The sequence below is a fragment of the Oncorhynchus masou genome, chromosome 13 (assembly GCF_036934945.1).
Source record: "Oncorhynchus masou masou isolate Uvic2021 chromosome 13, UVic_Omas_1.1, whole genome shotgun sequence".
Lineage (NCBI taxonomy): Eukaryota > Metazoa > Chordata > Actinopteri > Salmoniformes > Salmonidae > Oncorhynchus > Oncorhynchus masou.
In genome coordinates this window covers 53,276,382-53,285,610 of record NC_088224.1, presented here as the reverse complement: position 1 = coordinate 53,285,610, position 9,229 = coordinate 53,276,382, and positions in this window count along the sequence as shown.

The window sequence follows — 9,229 nt, the reverse complement described above, 5'->3', positions numbered from 1 at the left end:
CAGAGCGAGGAGAAATGTCCCACCAATTGAAGTGGATTTATCAAATGACATCAATGAGGGATAATCATATGGATTCACCTGGTCTGTCTATGTCATGGAAAGAGCAGGTGTTCCTACTGTTTGTGCACTCAGTGTGCATATACAGGTACTGACATAGGTACAGTACACTGGATGTGCAAAACATTATGCTCTTTCCATGACATAGACTGACCAGGTGAATCCAGATGAAAGCTATGATCCCGTATTGGTGCCACTTGTTAAATCCACTTCAATCAGCGTAGATGAAGGGGAGTGTTATGAACTTGAGTGAAGACCCAAAAGCGGTTTTAACAGAAAACAGAGTTCTTTAATGAAAATACAGGAATGGCATAAATCCTCTTCCAACGTTGTCAGTGAAACAAAAAGAACGTTAGTATAGTGCAGGATGCTCCTGCCAGGCAGACTCCGACAGGACAGGACAAGGTGGAAGCAAACGAGACGACAGCTTGCTTCTGGCATCAAAAAACACAAACAAGAATCAGACACTGAAAGTAGCAGGAACAGAGAGAGAAATAGAGACCTAATCAGAGGGGGAAGAGAGAACAGGTGGGGAAGAGTGAAAGAGCTAGTTAGGGCAGATGTAGAACAGCTGAGGAATGAGAGACAGAGAAGGTAACCTAAAAAGACCAGCAGAGAGAGAGAATGAAGAGAAAGGACAGGAACAGACATAACAAGACATGACAGTACCCCCCACTCACCGAGCGCCTCCTGGCGCACTCGAGGAGGAAACCTGGCGGCAACGGAGGAAATCATCGATCAGCGAACGGTCCAGCACGTCCCGAGAGGGAACCCAACTCCTCTCCTCAGGACCGTACCCCTCCCAATCCACTAGGTACTGATGACCACGGCCCCGAGGGCGCATGTCCAAAATCTTACGAACCCTGTAGATGGGTGCGCCTCGACAAGGATGGGGGGAGGGACGAGCGGGGGCGCGAAGAACGGGCTTAACACAGGAGACATGGAAGACCGGGTGAACGCGACGAAGATAGCGCGGGAGAAGAAGTCGCACTGCGACAGGATTAATGACCTGGGAAATACGGAACGGACCAATGAACCGCGGGGCCAACTTGCGAGAAGCTGTCTTAAGGGGAAGGTTCTGAGTGGAGAGCCATACTCTCTGACCGCAACAATATCTAGGACTCTTGGTCCTACGCTTATTAGCGGCCCTCACAGTCTGCGCCCTATTACGGCAAAGTGCCGACCTGACCCCTTCCAGGTGCGCTCGCAACGCTGGACAAAAGCCTGAGCGGAGGGGACGCAGGACTCGGCGAGCTGAGATGAGAACAGCGGAGGCTGGTACCCGAGGCTACACTGAAAAGGGGATAGACCGGTAGCAGACGAGGGAAGCGAGTTGTGGGCGTACTCTGCCCAGGGGAGCTGTTCTGACCAAGACGCAGGGTTACGAAAAGAAAGACTGCGTAAAATGCGACCAACAGTCTGATTGGCCCGTTCGGCTTGACCGTTAGACTGGGGATGAAAGCCGGACGAGAGACTGACGGAAACCCCAATCAAACGGCAAAACTCCCTCCAAAATTGAGATGTGAACTGCGGACCTCTGTCGGAAACGACGTCAGACGGAAGGCCATGAATTCGGAAAACATTCTCGATAATGATCTGAGCCGTCTCCTTAGCAGAAGGGAGCTTATCGAGAGGAATGAAATGAGCCGCCTTAGAGAATCTATCGACAACCGTAAGAATAACTGTCTTCCCGCTGATGAAGGCAGTCCGGTGATAAAATCTAAAGCGATGTGAGACCACGGTCGAGAGGGAATGGGAAGCGGTCTGAGACGGCCGGCAGGAGGAGAGTTCCCAGATTTAGTCTGCGCGCAGACCGAACAAGCGGCGACAAATCGACGCGCGTCACGTTCCCGAGTGGGCCACCAGAAACGCTGGCGAATGGAAGCGAGCGCCCCGAACGCCGGGGTGGCCGGCTAACTTGGCAGAGTGGGCCCACTGAAGAACGGCCGGACGAGTAGGAACGGGAACGAACAGAAGGTTCCTAGGACAAGCTCGCGGCGACGGAGTGTGAGCGAGTGCTTGCTTTACCTGCCTCTCAATTCCCCAGACAGTCAACCCGACAACACGCCCCTCAGGGAGAATCCCATCGGGGTCGGTGGAGACCTCAGAAGAACTGAAGAGACGAGATAAAGCATCAGGTTTGGTGTTTTTTGAGCCCGGACGATAAGAAATAACAAACTCGAAACGAGCGAAAAACAGAGCCCAACGAGCCTGACGCGCATTAAGTCGTTTGGCTGAACGGATGTACTCAAGGTTCCTATGGTCAGTCCAAACGACAAAAGGAACGGTCGCCCCTCCAACCACTGTCGCCATTCGCCTAGGGCTAAGCGGATGGCGAGCAGTTCGCGATTACCAACATCATAGTTACGTTCTGACGGCGATAAGCGATGAGAGAAAAACGCGCAAGGATGGACCTTGCCGTCAGAGAGAGAGCGCTGAGAAAGAATGGCTCCCACGCCCACCTCTGACGCGTCAACCTCAACAACAAACTGTCTAGAGATGTCAGGTGTAACAAGAATAGGTGCGGATGTAAAACGATTCTTAAGAAGATCAAAAGCTCCCTGGGCGGAAACGGACCACTTAAAGCACGTCTTAACAGAAGTAAGGGTTGTGAGAGGAGCTGCCACCTGACCGAAATTACGGATGAAACGACGGTAGAAATTAGCGAAGCCCAGAAAGCGCTGCAGCTCGACGCGTGACTTAGGAACGGGCCAATCAATGACAGCCTGGACCTTAGCGGGATCCATCTTAATGCCCTCAGCGGAAATAACGGAACCGAGAAAAGGGACAGAGGCGGCATGAAAAGTGCACTTCTCAGCCTTCACATAAAGACAGTTCTCCAAAAGGCGCTGGAGGACGCGTCGCACGTGCTGAACATGAATCGAGAGAGACGGTGAAAAAATCAGGATATCGTCCATGTAAACGAAAACAAAAATGTTCAGCATGTCTCTCAGGACGTCGTTAACTAGTGCCTGAAAGACAGCTGGAGCGTTAACGAGGCCGAAAGGAAGAACCCGGTATTCAAAGTGCCCTAACGGAGTGTTAAACGCCGTCTTCCACTCGTCCCCCTCCCTGATGCGCACGAGATGGTAGGCGTTACGAAGGTCCAATTTGGTGAAAAACCTGGCTCCCTGCAGGATCTCGAAGGCTGAAGACATAAGAGGAAGCGGATAACGATTCTTAGCTGTTATGTCATTCAGCCCTCGATAATCCACGCATGGGCGCAGGGACCCGTCCTTCTTCTGAACAAAAAAACCCCGCTCCGGCGGGGGAGGAGGAGGAGACTATGGTACCGGCGTCGAGCGAAACCGACAAATAATCCTCGAGAGCCTTACGTTCGGGAGCCGACAGAGAGTATAATCTACCCCGGGGGGGAGTAGTTCCCGGAAGGAGATCAATACTACAGTCATACGACCGGTGTGGAGGGAGAGAAGTGGCCTTGGAACGACTGAACACCGTGCGCAGATCGTGATACTCCTCCGGCACCCCTGTCAAATCGCCAGGCTCCTCCTGTGAAGAAGAGACAGAGGAAACAGGAGGGATAGCAGACATTAAACAGGTTACATGACAAGAAACATTCCAGGATAGGATAGTATTACTAGACCAATTAATAGAAGGGTTATGGCGCACTAGCCAGGGATGACCCAAAACAACAGGTGTAAAAGGTGAACGAAAAATTAAAAAAGAAATGGTTTCGCTATGATTACCAGAGACAGTGAGGGTTAAAGGCAGCGTCTCACGCTGAATCTTGGGGAGAGAACTACCATCTAAAGCGAACAAGGCCCTGGGCTCCCCTAACTGTCTGAGAGGAATGTCATGTTCCCGAGCCCAGGTCTCGTCCATAAAACAGCCCTCCGCCCCAGAGTCTATCAAGGCACTGCAGGAAGCAGATGAACCGGGCCAGCGGAGATGGACTGGAAAGGTAGTGCGTGATCCAGAAGGAGAGGCCTGAGTAGTTGCGCTCACCAGTAGCCCTCCTCTTACTGATGAGCTCTGGCTTTTACTGGACATGAGGTGACAAAATGACCAGCGGAGCCGCAGTAGAGACAGAGGCGATTGGTGATTCTCCGTTCCCTCTCCTTGGCCGAGATGCGAATACCCCCAGCTGCATAGGCTCAGCATCCGAGCCGGCGGAGGAGGGTGGCAGTGATGCGGCAGGTGGCAGTGATGTGGAGAGGGGAGCAACGGAGAACGTGAGCTCCTTTCCACGAGCTCGGCGACGAAGATCAAACCGTCGCTCTATGCGAATAGCGAGAGCTATTAAGGAGTCCAGACTGGAAGGAACCTCCCGGGAGAGGATCTCATCCTTAACCTCGACGTGGAGACCCTCCAGAAAACGAGCGAGCAAAGCCGGCTCGTTCCAGTCACTAGAGGCAGCGAGAGTGCGAAACTCAATAGAATAATCCGTTATGGATCTATTCCCCTGACATAGGGAAGACAGGGCCCTGGAAGCCTCCTCGCCAAAATCAGAACGGTCAAAAACCCGTATCATCTCCTCCTTAAAGTCCTGATACTGGTTAATACACTCAGCCCTCGCCTCCCAGACTGCCGTGCCCCACTCACGCGCCCGTCCGGTAAGGAGAGAAATGACGTAGGCGATGCGGGCTGCGCTCCTGGAGTAAGTGTTGGGCTGGAGAGAGAACACCACATCACACTGAGTGAGGAATGAGCGGCACTCAGTGGGCTCCCCAGAGTAACACGGCGGGTTGTTGATCCTGGGCTCCGGAGACTCGGAAACCCTGGAAGTGGGCGGTGGATCGAGGTGGAGTTGGTGAACCCGTCTTGTGAGGTCGGAGACTTGGACGGCCAGGGTCTCAACGGCATGTTGAGCAGCAGACAATTCCTCCTCGTGTCTGCCTAGCATCGCTCCCTGGATCTCGACGGCGGAGTGAAAAGGGTCCGGAGCCGCTGGGTCCATTCTTGGTCTGATTCTTCTGTTATGAACTTGAGTGAAGACCCAAAAGCGGTTTTAACAGAAAACAGAGTTCTTTAATGAAAATACAGGAATGGCATAAATCCTCTTCCAACGTTGTCAGTGGAACAAAAAGAACGTTAGTATAGTGCAGGATGCTCCTGCCAGGCAAACTCCGACAGGACAGGACAAGGTGGAAGCAAACGAGACGACAGCTTGCTTCTGGCATCAAAAAACACAAACAAGAATCAGACACTGAAAGTAGCAGGAACAGAGAGAGAAATAGAGACCTAATCAGAGGGGGAAGAGAGAACAGGTGGGGAAGAGTGAAAGAGCTAGTTAGGGCAGATGTAGAACAGCTGAGGAATGAGAGACAGAGAAGGTAACCTAAAAAGACCAGCAGAGAGAGAGAATGAAGAGAAAGGACAGGAACAGACATAACAAGACATGACAGGGAGGAGACGGGGTATAAAATGAGACGTGGAGTGTGTATGTGTACAACTCAATATTAGGAAAGTGTTCCTAGTGTTTGGTATACTCAGTGTACAGTGCATTCTGAAAGTGTTCAGACCCCTTCCCCTTTTCCACATTTTGTTACGGCCTTATTCTAAAATCGATTAAGTCATTGTTTTCTCTCAGGAACCTACACACCATAAAAATATAATGATAACACCATAATAACAAAGTGAAAAATATTTTTTGAAATGTTTGCAAATGTATGAAAAATAAAAACTGAAATGCCTTATTTACATAAGTATTCAGACTCTTTGCTATGAGATTCGAAATTGAGCTCAGGTTCATCCTGTTTCCATTGATAATCTCTACCTGTGGTAAGTTCAATTGATTGGACATGATTTGGAAAGGCACACATCTGTCTATAGAAGGTTCCAGCAAAAACCAAGTCATGAGGTCGAAGGAATTGTCCGTACAGCTCAGAGACAGGATTGTGTTGAGGCACAGATCTGGGGAAGGGTACCAAAAAATGTCTGCACCACTAAAGGTCCCAAAGAACACAGTGTCCTCCATCATTCTTAAATGGAAGAAGTTTGGAAACACCAAGAGCCTTCCTAGAGCTGGCCGCCCGGCCAAACTGAGCAATCGGGGAGAATGTCCTTGGTCAGGGAGGTGACCAAGAACCCGATGGTCACTCTGACAGAGCTCCAGAGTTCCTCTGTGTAGATGGGATAACCTTCCAGAAGGACAACCATCTCTGCAGCACTCCACCAATCAGGCATTTATGGTAGAGTGGCCAGATGGACTCTCAGACCATGAGAAACAAGATTCTCTGGTTTGATTAAACAAGATTGAAGTCTTTGGCCTGAATGCCAAGCGTCACATCTGGAGGAAACCAGGCACCATCACTACAGTAAAGCATGGTGGTGGCAGTATCATTCCTTAGGGATGTTTTTCAGCGGCAGGGACTGGGAGACTAGTCAGAATCGAGGGAACAATGAACGTAGCAAGGTACAGAGCGATCATCATGAAAACCTGCTCCAGAGCACTCTGGACCTCAGGCCTGAGTGCTTCCAACAGGAAAATGACCCAAAGCAGACAGCCAAGGCAACACATGAGTGGCTTCAGGACAAGTCTGTGAAAGTCCTTGAGTGGCCAAGCCAGAGCCAGGACGTGAACCCGGTCGAACATCTCTGGAGAGACCTGAAAATAGCTGTGCAGAGACGCTCCTCATCCCACCTGACAGAGCTTGAGAGGATCTGCAGAGAAGAATGGGAGAAACTCCCCAAACACAGGTGTGCCAAGCTTGTAGCGTCATACCCAAGAAGACTCGAGGCTGTAATCGCTGCCAAAGGCGCTTCAACAAAGTACTGAGTAAAGGGTCAGAATACTTATGTCTGAATACTTTTTTGTTTTATGTTTTTTGTGTGGACCCCAGGAAGAATAGCTGCTGCTTCGGGAAAAAGCTAATGGGGATCTGAATAAACCTGTTTCGGTCTGCTTGGAGGAAAATGCACGACTACTCCAATATGGTTTGCATGAGTATTCTTGTTACTCCTGACCTTTTGAACTTTCCAAATGTGAGATCAGACTCTTTCACTCTACGTCCCCTCGTCTCTTCTCCATCTTCTTTCCTCACTCGTCACGCAGGTCACTGTGACCAGCTACTGTCACTAATAAATAGACCAGCTACTGTCACTAATAAATACAGAGAGCCTTCTGCCCTTATCCTGAGGACGACTGTCACAAGATACAGACAAAACAAATGGCTGGTCCCAACCATGACATCTCAAATTATGAAAACCTAGACGGTGTGCAAATAAATTATGTTGGGATCTTCGCATAGTGTGATGGCTGGCTTCACTTTCCACACACTTACTTACTTACCTAACAGGAAGACCAGGCGGATCTGTAGCTAGCCACCTGTCTGTGGCAGCTAGTGAGTCCTCCCCTATCTCCCACTTGCCAAAAGAATGAGAGATTGAATAGAATCAGATCAAAAGGCAACCTATGGGAAAGTCCGAGGTTAATTTGTCTTCCCGTGGTGCAGCCATTGGCCTAATGCCATGTTTAAAGTGAATCTGAACTTTTACTCAAAACGTCTTCTCTCTCTCTTTATCTCTCTTTGTCCCTCTCTCTTTCCCCTCCACCTTTTTTCTTTTAGAATTTAGGGAAGGGGAAACGCACAGCGGATACAGTTGTTTTTTCTCAAACTGGGCAACCAGGAGATTGGCAGTGACAAAGCAAGCCATTAATGACTGCAGAGGAAATAGAGAAAGTCCAGAAATGACTTCAAAATACAAGCTGCTTCCAGGGCTTCCAATTTGATGTTCAAATATTTACTTTTGTCCACCCGTGGGAGGTCTCGGTTTCCCGTCCTGCTCTGTCTCTGCGCGCCAGCGGTAAATTAAATCCTTGTTTGTAGTATTAATCTGCAATCCCAGACATGTGATATTACCATAGCTCTGAAACTCTGTTTTAGACTCATTCATGTATATAGGCCTATTCCTTCAAAGTGAGGCATGCATCCATCACAAAGACAGAGGGATGTCCAATACTCAATATCTTGCATAGTAACAGACATTAGGCAATAATTCTCAGCACTTCTCCGTTAGAGTTGTCTGTGTTGAGTTCAGTGCTTCACACTGGGTATGGTCCAGATGATGTGAGTCAATATGTGAAGCTCTAGGGGGGAGCTTGTGAAAGGCAATTCAGAAATGCATTCCATTATTAATAACCGATAGATGTTGTCCCCTGTCTCTCACTTATAAGTCGATCTGTGGACACCTAAGATCGAAATGGCTTGCATTGAGCAATAGCCCTGGTTCCCATGGACACAGTAGTATATTTGTTTTAGCCTGGGTGACACACTGTAGGATGTGAAATCTGAATCCACTTGAAGCTGGGATATCCCTCCTACTATTTCATTCGCTTTTCCGACTGTCCATCAACTCCTGGCTGAACCCTACTTCACAGCTACTGTCAAAACACATGCCTGCAATCCTTACATCATAACGCAGCAGCTTCATCACTGTAGCACATTCAGAGATCGATTTAACAGCCATTCATCTAAAATAATTAATAGATTTGAAACAAAAAACACTTTCTGTTTGTTATAGACGGACAATAATATGAGATGAAAGGCGAGTTCCTAGTGAGTTCAGGAAGCCAAGCTAGAGCTGTGTGACATTCACAGTGATGGGGGCAGATGCTTTGATCAAGAAAGGCCTTTACAAAATATGCACATTTTCTAATTTTCTCTAAATACTGTATATTTTACAGTTATAAGGAAGGTGAAATCTTAGTTAGTTGTTTTATAGTTTGATTATACTACATTTCAAGCATTATTCTTACAGCTTTTTTGTTTATAGGAAATTAAAAATATTTGAAATGTTTATATTTGTATCATATTTGTACTGTGTACTTGAGCTTGCAGCATCTGATTTGTGATTACACACACCATGAAAAAGGTCAATAAAGCCATGAGTGGAGTATGTGTCTGTAGTGTCCTAACATATGAATTAATTAGGCTACATATATCCACTTTCACCATAAATGTTTCTTTCTTTTTCTTGGCATAAAAGCGCCCTGCTACTTACTGCCCTCTTGTGTGAGGATTGGTTAACACACAATCATTCTGCTGTCAGGGTGGTAAAAATACAACTACTGGTATAACATATTGTATTTCAAGATTAATGAGAAAAGTTGGAACAAAATGCAGGAAATGTTTCACATACAGTTGTTGGTGTACCTTGACACGGTGTAAATATCTCAAGAATATGCACACCTGTCAATCAGGGTTGGATA